The sequence below is a fragment of the Felis catus genome, chromosome C1 (assembly GCF_018350175.1).
Source record: "Felis catus isolate Fca126 chromosome C1, F.catus_Fca126_mat1.0, whole genome shotgun sequence".
Taxonomy (NCBI): Eukaryota; Metazoa; Chordata; class Mammalia; order Carnivora; family Felidae; genus Felis; species Felis catus.
This window is the reverse complement of record NC_058375.1, coordinates 62,401,132-62,417,436: the sequence shown is the minus strand read 5'-3', so window position 1 is coordinate 62,417,436 and position 16,305 is coordinate 62,401,132. Positions and strand designations below refer to the sequence as shown.

The window sequence follows — 16,305 nt, the reverse complement described above, 5'->3', positions numbered from 1 at the left end:
ATGTTGCAAGAAAGACCAGATCCACCTCGACCACAAGTCAGAATCACTCAGCACCCCATCCCCACTCAAGCATTTTGGCAGGAAAAGAGGTGTGTACTGTTTTCTGGAGGCAAATATTCTTTACTTTATTCTCCATTATTCTTTTAGTAAAATATATCTGGAATAAAATAGAATTTTACAAGATACAGAAGCAAGAAAATGTGCTTAAGAGAGGAAGCAGTCAGTAGAAGCAGACTCAGAGATGAGCCAGTTGTTGGAATTGTCAGACCAGGACTTTTAAATAACAATAATACAAATACTGAAGGATCTAATGGAAAAAGGTAAAAACAAAAACATGCATGAAGAAACGAGAAATGTAAGCACAGACACAGAAACTATAAAAGAGAGCCAAAACTGGGATAGAGGAGCCAATCTGAGTAATGTGTGAATGGTGCTCAGCACTTAGATCTATGCCCAGACAGTCCCCATGCAGAGAGGGCTGTAAGTTAGAAAGGAGGAAGAGGAGGAGGCCGGAGAGGAATGTGATATTTTGTGTACAGTATGGTACCTAATAGAAACGGCAACGAAGGTCAGTAAATGTGTTAACACCCCGTGGGAACAGTAGAAGAGCAAGTATCTCAAGATGACTCACTCAGTTTATTCATGAAAATATAGTATATTTTGGGGACTCCCAAGAACATGTACTGAGGACTTTGCAGGGCTCTGGGGGCTTGCAGAACACATGGAGGCAAAAAGAAAAAGAAAAAGCAATGATGCCTGGATGGTTACTGTTAATATTATTCCAGCTATAAAATAGGTTGATGAGGCCTGCTTGAATTCGGGTTTTGATAACTTACAACAAATCAATTTCCTTTCTTCCAGAACTTTCATGACACGGAAAACGGTTTATTTCCTTCTGTGTATAAAGTTGCTCAGTTGATATAACACATTCACTTAAGAGTTCAAAGAATATGCACCTTGTTTTAGTATAAGTCCTATTGATCTAAACCACAGGTGTTCCACTAACCTTTCCATTTGTTATTGGGAGAAATCAACACTCTTTCTTTCCTTTTGTTTGGCATTCTTTTTTCCCAGAGCACAGCTTATTGTGTGAGGCTATGCCTTTTCTATTTTCATTTTATAACAGCTACTAGGAGCTATTTTAGTTACCTGACGTTTATCTACACAACGTATTATTCTCAGCTCACCTGTTTTTATTTCTGGTGAAACTCAACTATACTTAATAGACCTTTCTATCTTAATTAATTATTTATTAGCACTGCATTTCAACTCTATTGGTTGATAACAATCAAAAGTTTTAACTTTACCAGCCTTTAGTTCAGGTTTCAGTGTATTGATTTGAACAAGTATGCAACCCTGTCAAAAATGGATTAATAATGGATAAATGGTTAATGTAAAAATGGATTGCTGGTATCCTTAAGACTCAGTAATATTCTCAACAGAGCTCTAATGAAAAGCCACTTTTTAAAAGGTAATACAGGTAACATATAGTACTAAGTTAAGTTTAAAAATAATACAGATAATGAGTTGCCTCAATTTATGTGCAACAGAATCTGATGGAAATGTTTAAACCCTGCAACACTTGTGATTTTTAACTCTGTATTTGCAATAACACTTGCATCTGTAAGATAAAATGTAACAATGGTAGTTACTGAATTCTTAATTATATGTATCCAGAGTTTTGGTTTCAAAAAACACTAAAGTTTACTATACAGTCAAATAAGAATACTCCTCGGTATTTGTGCAAGTGAGTGTGATTTTTGGGTATTGGTGGCTACATTCATACTGGTACAAAGGTGGGAAAGAAATGAAAGGCATCTAGGGCAACCAGACTGCATTTGGGGTATATCTTATTTATGATACACAACAAGTGCCAGATAAAAATCTGGACTTGCAAAGTAAACCTATTAACAGTTGAATATTTAATTTTCCAAAGCATTCGCTGCTGGGTATTTTTAAATTGTAGGCAGTGCAAAGTATTACAGTGCTTGCCACGTTGATTACTAAAAGCAAGGTGTATGCACCCCTTCCACACCTGCAAACAGGTCCTGGGTTTGCCTCACAGGCAAGTTTATTTCCTTTTTTTTCTCCACCTCTCCCACAAGGAACTTCTAAACAGATGGATTTGCTAACAGTTTTATTCACATCTCTCCCAAATTTGTTCGGAAAACTTGGCATTTAGCAGTGGTTGTAAATTTGCTACTGCCACTAATCACTAATGTGGGTGTACCTGAGAAGAAAGCATCTCACAAATGAGGTAATGCAAGTGGGCCTGGGAGGGCTGAGTTCAGGGTCTCCTGCCTGACAATAAACTTCTTGCATCCTGATTTTTCTTCCTCCATTTACTCAGAGGTAGAAGCACAAAGAGTAGAATTTGTGGCGTCAGGTTCATTTATATACGTGCATTGTTCAAAACCATTTGTGACTTGGGCAGGGCTGAATTTTTAATTTCTGTGATCCTAGGTAAGAAAAGATTCAAATGACCCACATAAAGTTAACAATGAAGAGTTTAAAAGAACAAAACACAAAAAACTTGTTCTTTTGAAGTGAAAAGTTTCGGATTCTTTTAAAGTAAATGGATTAGCAAAAATCTGTCTCCTTACAATGACTCAAGTATAATTACTGATTTTGTTTTTAACCTTTTACTTCTCTTTTTCTCTGATTCTTTAAGCAATTATATTCAGAATTGATATAATGGTGTGCTCCATTAGGAGTTCAAAGGCGATTTGCTCACAATTGAAAACTTTTGTGCTTCAAAGACACTATCAAGAAAATGAAAAGTCAACCCCCTGGAAGAAAATGTTGGCAAATCATATTAGCAATAAGGGATTTGTATTTAGAATTCACGAACAAGTCTTATAGGTCAATAAAGAGAAAACAACCTAATTTAAAAATGAGCAAAGGATTTGAATAGACACTTCTCCAAAAAGATATGCAAGTAGGTAATAAGCACATGAAAAGAGTGTCATCATCATTGGTCGTTGAGAATACAAATCAAAACCACAATGAAACCAATTTTCTGCCCACTAGAATGGCTATAATAAAAAGACTGACAGTAGCAAGTGTTGGCAAGAATGTGGTGAAATTAGAACTCATACATTGCTGGTGGGAATGTAAAATGATACAGCCATTTTGCAAAACAGTTTGGCAGTTTCTCTTTTTTTAACTTTTTTTTTTAAGTTTATTTATTTTGAGAGAGAAAAAGCATGCACACATGTTTGGGCATAAGCGGGGGAGGTGCAGAGAGAGAGAGAATCAGAGGCAGGCTCTGCATTGTCAACACAGAGCCCCACAGAGTCCCACAGAGCCCCCACAGAGCTCGAGCTCACAAACTGTGACATTATGACCTGAGCTGAAATCAGAGTCAGATGCTTAACTGCCTGAACCACTGAGGAACGCTGGTTAGTTTCTTAAGTTAATCATAGATTTACCATATGACTCAGTAATTCTACTCCTACTCACAAAAAATTGGTAACATGTATCCATACACAAACTTGTACACAAATGTTTGTAGCAGCATCAATAACAACATCCAAAAAGTCAAAACAATTCAAGTATCTCTCATCAGATGAATGGATAGACAAAATGTAGAATATCTATACAATAGAATACTATTCATCAAAGAAGAGACAACATGCTACAACATGGATGAGCCTCTAAATCTCAAAAACATCTCAGTAAAAGAGCCTGATGTAAAAGGGCATATATTATTCTATCTATATGAAATGTTCCCAAAAGGTAAACATTTAAAGACAAAAAAGTAGCTTATTGGTTGCATAGGGCTGGGAGTAAAAATGAGGGTGATTGTTAATAGGCATATTATTTCCTTTAAGGATGATGACAACATTCTAAAATTGGATTCTATTGATTCACTAAAATTCATTGAACTGTACATCAAAATGAGTGACTTTTATGGTGGTTGGTAAATTATATATCAATAAAGTTTATGGGAAAAAATTGTAAGTTCAAAAACAGATCCTGAGGGAAACTACCACTTACCAGATGATATTCTTAATTTTGGTGAGCTTCTCTGTATTGTACAAGGTTAGTAAGGACCCAGACTTGGACAATGAATTTAGAAAAATGCAGGTTTGGTATTTATTTTATGGAAGTTATCTGGGTGCTTGGTTTGGGGACACAGGAGCAGAACTGGGGTGATAGGACACATGCTCTTACATGGGCATTGCTACTTGATGATGACTGACAGGATCCAGGAAGGTGCCCAAGATGATCAGCTAATTCCAACTCTGAAGCTTCAGTTTTTTCCGGGGATTCTTTAATGAGTTTCAAGGAGTAAGATGCAATGAACTTAACTCCTGACAAAAATATTTCCTGACTGTTGACAACAAGAATAGATTGTCTTAAATTGGAGGATATATTAAGTAATTTTAAACCTGACAAACAGGACTCCAATTTCAAGAGCTTTTAATAGCATCTTTCTCTAGACTTTAAATATGGTGGAAAAACTTATGAAATCCCCTCCAAAACAAAAGTAAAGAAAAAAGCTCTTATTTTGATATCATTTCCCAGAGAACAGACACTAGGCTAGTGCTAAATAAAGTTAAGTGTGCCTTCAATGCCTTAGTGTCTGCTTGTACCCCTACACCTGTTTTTTTTTTTTCCTGGTGAGAAAAATAAAAAAACGGAAAACATGGTCTCACAAGCTTCAAGTCTCTGTCCAAACTTATTTATGAAGTGTAGAGGTCCAAGTTCCAACACAATTGTCATTTTGAGTGAAAATTTTTCTCTGAAAATGTAAAATAGGCACACATTAAGAAGCCACATGTTCGTTAGTTACCTGCTCCCATCCTCCACTCTCCCCCTCTTTTTTTCAAGGATATGTTCTGCATGATGGAAGCTAAAAGGTGGCAGCTGTGCCAAAGTAGTGGACCCTAAATCGCTGAGCAAAAATGAGAGAGGAGAGGCTCTGATTGCTCACAGTACAGGAGTGAATATGCGCTCTCAACCACAAATCAAGGGAACTGAAAAAAAAAAAAAAAAAAGGCCCAATCAAGGCAGTAATGGCCTCCACTTCACAATCAGACAAGTGCTTCTTACTTGAAAAATCCTACCATTTATAGCTGATTGCTAACCCTGGCCTCATTTCTAATCTAAAGGGCGAGTAATAATTTGGAAAAGAAATTATAACAACTTCCCAACAATTTAGCAAATTGTTATTATTTCAGGGGGAGGGGAGGGTGGTAGAAAGGAGTTGCTTTTGTAACATGTTTCTCTTGTGGGCTACCATTTTTATGACATCAAATCCCATTGCTTCCATGCTAGAATACCAACTAAAATATATTGGAAATCTGTATCTTTTAAATGGTGATATTTTATGCCACGTTACATATTTCAATACGGTCAAAGTTACGGGTCTCCGAAGAAAACCGGAGGAAGAAGGGGTGTCAGTTCTTTCGTAAACATTTACCTACAATATTCCCAAATAAGTTTGAGTGAATGTCCTCGAGTATCACTGTTTTAGAAGGGATTTTGACCTTTTGGAGAATTTGACTTCATACAAAAAAAATTTATACTGTTAAATACTCCACTGGCTTTTTCCTTCATTATTGCAGTGTTGATGGACTTGGTTCAGGTAAGGTTTCTGTTACTAGAAATATAGTAATATATAATCATCTTCTACACTCTTACTTTTGAACTTCTACATTAGAATGAAATATATATTTCATATATATATATAATATATATATATTATATATATATATATAAACATAGGTACTGGTTTGGAAATTAATGTAATTGTTTTCTACTGAGCAAAACATTCACACACACAGACACACACACACGTGTATATAATATTGTATGAAAGAGGTTAGGACCATGCTGCTTTCTATGAAAGAAAATTACTTGATAAGAGTATGGGGCAGAGGTATATTGAATAACAGAGGCAGAAAAGATACTGGAGACCACCCTATTCAGCCTCTTAATTATTGTACAAATGAGGAAACAAAGGCTGGGTAAAAGTAGTAGCTTCCTAAAGGCCACACAGCTAGTAAATGTCAGATTAAATTAAAACCTGGATATCTTTACTCCCACCATTGCACCTTTTGCATTATATCCTTTCTTCCAAATGCCTTTAAATTATGTATTTTTTTTAGGAATGTGACACGTTAGTACCATCTTATACAGACAGCAGTGATTTTTGTGAGAAAATATGATGCTTTTGTGAGCAATAGCACTGTTTCTGCATGTGATACCACTTTCTGTTATCCTTGTAATGAAACTTCTCTGTAGTTTAGAACCCTTTCATCCTTAGGGATGAGAAGATTCAAATGTCACCTGTTGAAAATATATCTCATTCTCTTTTATTTTCCAAATGAAGACCAGTTGCCCACAACAACTACAATAGACAATGAGTAGCAGAACTCAAACACAGTATTGTTCTTGCATTTCTCTTTTCAGGTAGGCAACCGACAGAAGAATTCTGCGGACAGAATTCAGGCCACTGCAGCTGTAGCTGTACACAGGCAACTGGCATGTCTGGAAAATCGGGTGGTAATTCTGATTCCAAGTTAGCAAACGTGGGACTCCCTATCATTTGAATCAATGTAAGCCCAATTAATGTGTTTGTTTATTACTTATTCATTTTTAGCAGAAAAGAATCACTTTCTTTTGGTATTTTTCATATGTCTAGCAAATACTAGGTATAGAAAATACCTCTAGTGTTGAATCAAAGGGAATACTCTGATTTAAATTGAAAATGTTAAACAGAATACACCATGCTTTCTGAAGCACAACAGATTTTAAGCAGATCTAAAAATTGGATTTAGAAAAACAAATATAACTATCTTTATTTATGTGTGTAACTAGAGTAAGAAGGCTAAATTTTTCAGATACCCAGAAATGATTTATAGCTTGTAATTACCTACTCCACTCAATATAAACAGGATCATAATTCATATTACATAATCTATAGCATATTCTAAAATATATAATGCTACTCTGAAAAAGAAATTTCCTCTCATGTCCACCACTATGACCTGAAAGTGATTTTTTTTAAAAAATAAATAAAGAATTGACATTATTAAGTCTCAGAGACGAAAAACAAAGTATTTTTAGAAAGGAGCTTAAAATTTTAAATCTTTAAAGAGTAGGAAATCAGATATTGTAATGGAAGGTATTCGTTTTGTTATGGGAAGGAAAAGCTCTGTTCTAATGGATGTATTTGCTGTACTTCACAGATGTTTGAAAATTAGCGAAAAATAAGTAAGACTTTCACTGTGGCTGAGGAGGATCGGAATGTCAAAGCTTAAAGAAACGGAATAGCAAATCCAAAAGTCAATAAAATTTAAAGTAATTACCATAGGCAAAAACACGAGATAAAGTACCAGGCCTGTGAAGTAGCCGGAATGTTTTAGAATTAACAAAAATGAACTTTAGATAAGAAACTCAAAGCATTCTTTCATTTAATAGTTTCCAAATTAGATAAAGTAAGAGAATCTACTCACAGTCCAACTAGGAGAAAAATTTAGGGATCTGAGCCCAGGAAAATGTTTTTCAAGGATAGCACTCTTCTAAGAAGTGTCATATTCCGAACCTTCTGTTTTATTAAAACTAAGTATTTTAGAATATTCACACAAGCTAAAATGACCTCTAGTGTTAGGAAATAGATTCTTTAGGGTGAATCAAAAGCACCAAATATTGTTTATAAATACAGTAATGTTAGCACACACATTTGGTCACTGCCTTTAATACAATTAGCGGCTTTAGTCAACACAAAAAGACAAAGTGTGCGATAAAAGCAATCTCTTTTCTCTTGCCCATAAAATAAAAGAATATCTAATCCTCAGATCCACACAAGCAGTTTTAGATTTTTGTCATTCAGAGAGACTTTTGCTCTCATTACAAAATATATATTTATAGCTATGAATTACAGCAGATATGCCCGCAAGGAGAAAAAAAAAGGAAGACGTTTTAAATAAAAATTCTGGTAGCATCATCCAGGACAATGTGTGCAACAATTTCAAGCAGGCTTCTTGAGTAGTAAAGGCACCTATATATGGGAAATCCTAGCTTTTATGGGCGAAATGGAAAAGTACTCAAGTTGTTTTAGCTGTATAAATCATTAGACACATTATAAAGAGACTCTAAAATGTAGAAGTACTTAAAAACACTTGTTTCATTAAACCTATACAAATAAATTTTGTAGTAGCTACTTAACAATTGAGTTATATCTTAAAGAGCAAATTTTGGAGGCAGAATGTAATATTATGGAATGAAGTTCCACAAGGCATCATAGAAGAGCAACATATACACTGTAAAGGTATCTCTTTACTGAGAAAAATACAACCCAAAGAGTGTTGTATTAAGATTCTCTATTAACTCTATTATGATTTTTGTGTTTGTGGCAAAAGAATGAAACTAAATACCAGTCAGTGCTATTTAGAGAAGCAAGGAGGAATTAGAACACAAATTAACAAAAGTCCTGAATGCACTGTAATAAATTCAAACTGAAACATTAAAATAGAAAATATAGGCATATAGTTAAGTGTTTTAGAAACAATTGACTGCAAATGATAGATACATATGCTAAAAATGGGTTTTATTTGCACTGCATTATTTATCAATGAAAATTAGAAAAAAAGTGAAAGTAAGAGCTAATAAAATGCAGATTTGTGATACAGGTTAAAAAATAAAAATTGCTTAACTGAATATCCAAGCACAATGTAACTAGTTTCAGAAAAAAAAAAAACTAATACCATATACATATGCATATTGAAAATACACAAAACCATTTTCAAATATACATTTTGAATTCTGCTCTAAGCCTAATTTGAAAGCTTTCCTGGAAAAAAACACCAAGCTCCTTCCTATGTGCTTACTGCTACCACAGTAATTATCTACAAAGAATACGCCATGATGATAAATTTCTTTACTCAATAACATGAGTAAACATTAAAATATTTAAAGAATATTGTACTGCATTATGGCTTATTCTATTTAAATCTCACAATTATAGCAGCCTTTTCTTCTTGTATTTCTCTATGGGATGAATTGCTGGGATTTGATAATCTGCTGCTAATGCAAGCTGATATTACAGTCATATGACCTAATTAAACATCAGGATTCATATTTAAAATATATAATTACCAGAGTGTCATTTTTAAAAATGTAATTACTAGTTTCTACTTTAACAGCAAAAATTGATGTGCATGTCAACAGACTATGGAAAGTTTTCTGGAAAATGTTTTTCTTCTATGATTGTAAAGAAACAATGAAAAATATCAGTGTTGAAACCCATCATTAATATTATTTTCACGGAATAAATTCCCTTGTCTTTCATCATTGTGAAAATTTCTGCTTCAAGAAGTATATTACATGTCATTTCTTATTGTCACTTGGAATCCATTTATCTTTCTTTATAGGAACATATTTTCATTTTTGGCATTACAGAAATCCAGGCACAACATTAGCATGATAGGTAAGTGAAGCACAAACTTCCATTATTTTACAACAAAATAGACCCAGAGATTTGGGGCTTTGGGGAGGAATTTTTCATTTCTGAATTGCACAAAATCATTTATAATTACCTCTTAGTGATTTCAGTATCACAAATCCCTTCTGATTAGCCCTCTTTAAAAAAGAGACGAACCTGCTTTAGAATTGTTTGGCCCTGTTGGAAGCCCTGTCTTAGAGAACGACAGATTATGTAATTAAGTTGAATCGTGTATTTTCCATAGAAACAAGGCATGATACTGGAGCTGATGCGAGCTATATGCACATTTCTATATTTAGGCTGCTAACGTCAACAGGGCAGCAGTCACCGACAGACCAACCAAGAGTTAAGGCATCATATGTAGCTTTTTGATTTTAAAAAATAAGGAAAGACAGAAAAAAGAAGCAACTATAGAAATGACTGATGAAACGTAACCCTTATAAAGAACTAGTCTTCATTCCTTGGTGAAAGAATGTCCCCTCAAATAGTATTTTCCCACTTAAAGGATTGATTTGCTTAGAGTGCAGTATAGAGAAGTCTGGGGAAATAGTTAAGTAGAGCATCCAAAAAAGAGATCCAGGCAAGAAAGTAAAAACGTAAGTTCACAAAGGAACACATGCCAAGTACCTCCAGAAGTTTGTAAGTGAAAATGCAAATGCAATATTTAAGAAAAATGCTCCTTTGTTTTTTCAAATACACAGTGTGAACTAGAGATTACAAGGTTAAGCCAGATGTTCCCAAGACGACATCCAACACACAATAGCAGTAGGAAGCACACACAAATCACTAAAGATTCCTCAGCATTTGATTATCTTTATCTTTGAATTAAGAACACTGTTGCTTACCAGGCTTTACTTTTAGATTCTCTAATTTCTACTTTTTACCGCCAAACCACAGAGTCCTAAATACCCAGTTGTGCTGTGTTTTGAAACCCTCTGCCCTACACTCTACATTGAAAGTGTGCTTTCATTTACATTTCCTCTATACAATCTCAAAGAAAATTCAGTGTCACAAAAGCCCCTTAAATCAAGGGATCAAAAAAAAAAACCTATAAACGGTGTACAAAATCTAGAATGTGTTGTCTAGAATAAATCACCAGGAATCAATGAGCCTCCATTTTAGGACAATTCTTTTAGACCAACAGCAATGGATTATTTAGAGAGTTGGTTATTGTATATTTAAATTTTGTAACTAATTGTCGTCTAAGCGTTGAGCTTCTATTTAAGGTAAAGAATAAACAGGATTGCATGAGGAATAATAACATAAAAATACTAAACAAAAAATTTGACCTGGAAATCTATAATCCAAATAAATGTAATTATTCACTCTTTCTCTAGGATTCCTATAGATTTAATACAAACATACAGAGAGACACAGCAATTTTCTTTTCAGGCCTATATAGAGTCATCTATAGATATATAGATTCATCTTATGAATTTGTACAAAATTACATTGGTTATTAATTCTTGCACATACATTTTACTTACGTGTGTGTGTGAAAAATATTTGAAGTTAAGAAGATGATCTTACAATTCTAACTATATGTAAATTTTAGATTCAAGCAGACTAAAATTTTGAAGTAAAACTTGTTCCCAGTATTTCTTTTATTGTACACCATAGACATGATACAATTTTAATGGCTTACTGGAATAACAAAGGTGACCATTTCTGAGTATATGGCTTTTGTTATTAAAATACCAAGTATCATTTGACATTACTTGATTTCACTTTTAGAGGAATAAGTGGCAGAATTTTTTTGTTGTCATTTTTTTCTTAAAATAAAAACATCAAAATACTCTGGAATTGGTTTTATAAAGAAAAGAAAACAAACCAAAAACCCACACTCACCATTTCAGTTTTAAATGATGCTCAAACCGCTCAGCCAAGTCTACTGTTTGTAGTATTCTGCCACCTGCTGGCTGCTTGTGAAAACTCTAGAGAATGTGTTTCTTTTTCTTTCTCTACCCTCCCATTTATAGAACTAATGAATTAAACTTCAATTTGACAATATGCCTGTTACTGTGGGAACACTGGCTGGTTCGTGTGACTTACTAATTTGCTTTTGCCTCATTTCAAAGCATCAGTACACATTAGCCACAAGATTCACAGGAGGTTTGAGTAACTTATTGGCAATTGTTAAGTAAAACGAAATTAGCCAGAATTTTTTGGTTTCTGCATGGTGCTTTTTTCCCCAAGGAGTTAAGAGAAGTTTATTTAAGACTTACTATGTCCTGGAAAATAGATAAGGGCAGATATGAAATGGTGAAAAACTGAGGAACAAAGGAACTCATTAAATGAATATAATGAGATAGCATTTCTGTGTATTAATGTGAACATTCCTGCTGCTACATTAGAGGGAAATAAACTTAGGAGACAGTTTGAGATGTCATTTCTGTCAACACATCTCATGGATGCTGTAAACTGTAAGATTCAGGCTTTGAATAATGATCACTTACTGATTATTATACACTGATGAATCATTTCATAATTATGTGTGTGTGTGTGTGTGTGTTTTAAACTTGCTGTCATGAACACACCTAATGTTCAGAAAATAATGTCTAAATGCCAAGGAACTGGGCTCTTCAGCTGATTCTGTGGCTGGGGGCAGTACATGATGAACTTGGAACATCTTCTTGTGTAAAATAATAAGGAAATGGTTAAAACCTGATGGGAACATATCAAAAGGGCACACGAGCCAACCTGAAGTGACTCACACTGTCTACATCTGGGACAATTAAGAATGGTAGCAACAGATTATAAGCCACTGAATAAAATATTTGAATCCATAGTGATCTCTCTCTCTCTCTCTCTCACACACACACACACACACACACACACACGGCAAAGGGGAAACTTTCTCTTGAAGTAGAATGCCAACTAGTAAATGTAGAAGGAATAAAGGAATAGTAAATTACTCTTTTGTAATTATCATGGTAATAACTGATTCAAACAAGAATTATGCTACAATGTATGGATAGAAGTTTGATGAAGGACAAATTATTTGGATACTCATAAAGTATAGCATCCTACAAATTTCTTATTAAAAATAAAAGGAAAAAATATTATCTTAAGAATGGAGAAACCTAGCAGATATCATATTAAGAATTAATATTAGGACCACTGATAAGATAAACTGAAGTCACATGTCTCCTAAAATTATATATTGACAAGAACTCATCATTGTGTAGTTTTCTTGCCAAAAATGCATAACCTGAATCTAACTATGAATAAATATGAGAAAATATACACTGATAGCTATTTTTAAAAACCTTCTCCATATATTTCTCAAACATGTCAGTGTTATGAGGACAAAGACTTGCTAACTAATTACTAATGATTAAAAGAGACTAAAGAGAGATAGAAAGTCAATGCAATTTAAAAAAAATTTTTTTTAACGTTTATTTATTTTTGAGACAGAGAGAGACAGAGCATGAATGGGGAGGGGCAGAGAGAGAGGGAGACACAGAATCTGAAACAGGCTCCAGGCTCTGAGCTGTCAGCATAGAGCCCGACGTGGGGCTCAAACTCACAGACCGACTCACGACCTGAGCTGAAGTCAGACGCTTAACCGACCAAGCCACCCAGGTGCCCCAAGAGTCAATGCAATTTAAGTTCCTAAATTGGGTCTTGGATCAGAAAAACAAATGATTAAAAAGCATATCATTGAGACAACTGATGAAATTTGATAGGATTGGTGGATTATATAATTAGGTTTTTATATTTTTATTGAGATTATATGAGACTGTCTTCATTCTTAGGAAATATGCATCGAAGTATTTAAGGATAATGAAGCATGGTATCTTCAACTTCCTCTCACATGGTTCAGAAAAAATAGTTATATTTATGGGCATATATGTATATACCGATATACATAAAAAGACAGAGGGAAATGGAGTAGTCAATATGGGGGAAATTACTTCACAGTAAAAAGATTTCAAAAGGCTTTCTATAAGAACAGGATCTATAACCTTTGGTCACAAGGTGTATCTTGGAATGCTGAGTCTGGAAATGTGGATACCTCATCAGACATAAAGCATGATATTATGCACAGTGTCTTCGAAGCTTAGTTTTTCACCCTATCCCTTGATTTTATCAATCATATAAAGATTCTTCCAAGAAATGAATAGTAGGATTTGACCAGGAATTTGTGATTTGTCTATAAAGTAATAAATTAGATAATGCTCTGAACTCTCACACATATAATGTGTCTATAAACTGAAATAGTTTAGAGAGTACTTGTTAGAAACCAACAATGTGCAAGGAATCAGAGATACAAAAATGATAGAAATATACCTTTCTCCTTCAAGTCGTCAAAGTTTAATAGGATGGTGTTGGTGGACGTATATCTGTGCAATTAACAAATATCAAGCTACTCCTTGATTTGTATGATTATAGAGATACAAACAAAGTGCTATGGAAATATAATAATGGGAGGGTGCTATGGGAAAACAAATGGAGGTAGTTAATTCTGAAATGGGCTATCCGGAAAGCTTCTGAGAAGAGGCAACATTTGAATGGGATTTGATTGATGAGTAGTAAAGAGCACAGAAGGTCTAGGCAACTATGTGATGGTGTACACAATACAGTATTTAATAATGCTACAAGATGGAAAGCCTTGTGGAGGTAGGGGCTTTGTCTTGTTTCTATGTGACTGACACATAGGCACTCCATAAATATTTGTTAAATAACTATTGTGCAATTGTTGTATACATGTATGAATGGCAAGTAAACAATTTGGTCTTGAGAAAGATTTCACTTTCCTCTTCAAGATTTATATTTCGAAGAAGGAGTTTTTAAATTATTATTGGTATAGCTAAAGAAAGTAGGTCACTTCTATGCTATATAGGCATGTGAAAAGTTTGTGTTAGTAAATTTGACAGAAATATCTGGAAAAGGGTATATGGAAAGGGAAATAAATTTCTGGAAACTTTCTATAACCTGTCACTGACTTGAAAATGAACCAAACCATAAAGGGTTAGTATCCAAAATCTATAAAGAGCTTACCAAACTAAACACCTAAAAAACAAATAATCCAGTGAAGAAATGGCAGAAGACATGATAGACATTTTTCCAAAGAAGACATCCAGATGGCCAACAGACACATGAAAAGATGTTCAACATTGCTCAACATCAGGGAAATACAAATCAAAACCACATTCAGATACCATCTCACACTGGTCAGAGTGGCTAAAATTAACAGCTCAGGAAACAACAGATGTTGGCGAGAAATGGGAACCCTCTTGCACTGTTGGTGGCAATGCAAACTGGTACAGCTTCTCTGGAAGACAGTGTAGAGGTTCCTGAAAAAAATTAAAAATATAGTTACCCTACAACCCAGCAATAGCACCAGTAGGAATTTACCCAAAGGATACAGGAGTGCTGATTCATAGGGGCACATGTACCCCAATGTTTATAGCAGCACTATCCACAAAAGCCAAATTATGGAAAGAGTCCAAATGTCCACTGACTGATGAATGGATAAAGAAGATGTGGTTGATATACACAATGGAATACTACTTGGCAATGAGAAAGAATGAAATCTTGCCATTTGCAACAACATGGGTATTATGCTAAATGAAATAAGTCAGTCAGAGAAAGACAGGTATCATACGTTTTCACTCATATGTGGAATTTGAGAAACTTAACAGAAGACCATGGAGGGAGGGATGGGGGAAAACATAGTTTCAACCAGAGAGGGAGGCAAACCATAAGAGACTCTTAAATACAGAAAACAAATTGGGGGTTGATGGGAGGGGTGGGGGAGGGTAAAATGGGTGATGGACATTGAGGAGGGCACTTGTTGGGATGAGCACTGGGTATTGTATGTATGCGATGAATCATAGGAATCAACTCCTGAAGCCAAGAGCACACTGTATACACTGTATCTTAGCCAACTTGACAAAAATTATATTTAGAGAAAAAAAAATGAACCAGACAGAACTTCTAGAAATAAAATATAGTCTTTGAAATTTAAAACTCAGTAGGCCAGCTAGACAGATTAGACACAGTAGAAACAAGAATGAGTTTGCTGAAAGATAACCTGAGTAGATGAGAAAGAATAAACTGCATAAAGATAAAGAGATGGAGGGGAAGGGGGGATGAAAGATAAGGAGAATAGATAGATAAATTAGGCCCAGTAGATGGCTAATAGTTTCAAAAGAGAATAGAGATGAGAAGAGGAGTAAACTCTGGACTTTAGTTAATATTACTGCATTGATATTGGCACATCAATTATGACAAAAGCACAACACTAATGTAAGAGGTTAAAAACAGGGGAAACTGAAGTGGGTGGGGCGGGGGGCATAGGATGAGGGTAGTGTATAAGAACTCTCTGTACTTTCTTCTTGATTTTTCTGTAAACCTAAAACTTCTCCAAAGAAATAAAATTTATTAAATTCATTAAAAAATTTTAAATAAATACATGTGCCGTGAGTTAAAATTAGAGTTTAAACAGAACCATTTTAAAGACAGAAAGAAAAAGGGCTGAGAAATTCTTAGCAAGAACTGAATGCATAAAAATCCAGTACATTAAACTGTTGAGTTTAAGAACATAAGCATTTATGGGTATTACAATTCTTTTGCATTAAGAGACATCTGCATGTTGACAGCAGCATAGTAGAGTAGGGAAAAGAGAGGCTTGAGCGTCAAAGCCCACTTTGAATGAAGGTCAAATCCCATTTTTAAAGACCAAAAATTCTAACCAAAAGATATTCCTTATTATACACTTCATATGGCAGTTAAGTTTTACTCCCCTCCCCCAACAAAATTAAAGCAGTTCAAGGTCAACCCACCGAAGGAGGAAGGCAGCCATTTTTCAAGGTTCTTTAACACTTCACCCATGAGCTTCCACA

At 34.6% G+C, this 16,305-nt stretch overlaps 1 long non-coding RNA gene across 1 annotated transcript in view; it reads left to right on the top strand.

Annotated features, from left to right (window-relative positions):
- LOC109502399 overlaps window positions 1–16,305 on the top strand; it is an 88,058-nt gene that overhangs the window by 68,744 nt on the left and 3,009 nt on the right. Inside the window, exons 3-4 of the long non-coding RNA XR_006584411.1 lie at window positions 6,421–6,566; window positions 9,384–9,439. This is a non-coding gene — a long non-coding RNA (uncharacterized LOC109502399). The remainder of the gene's footprint in view (window positions 1–6,420; window positions 6,567–9,383; window positions 9,440–16,305) is intronic.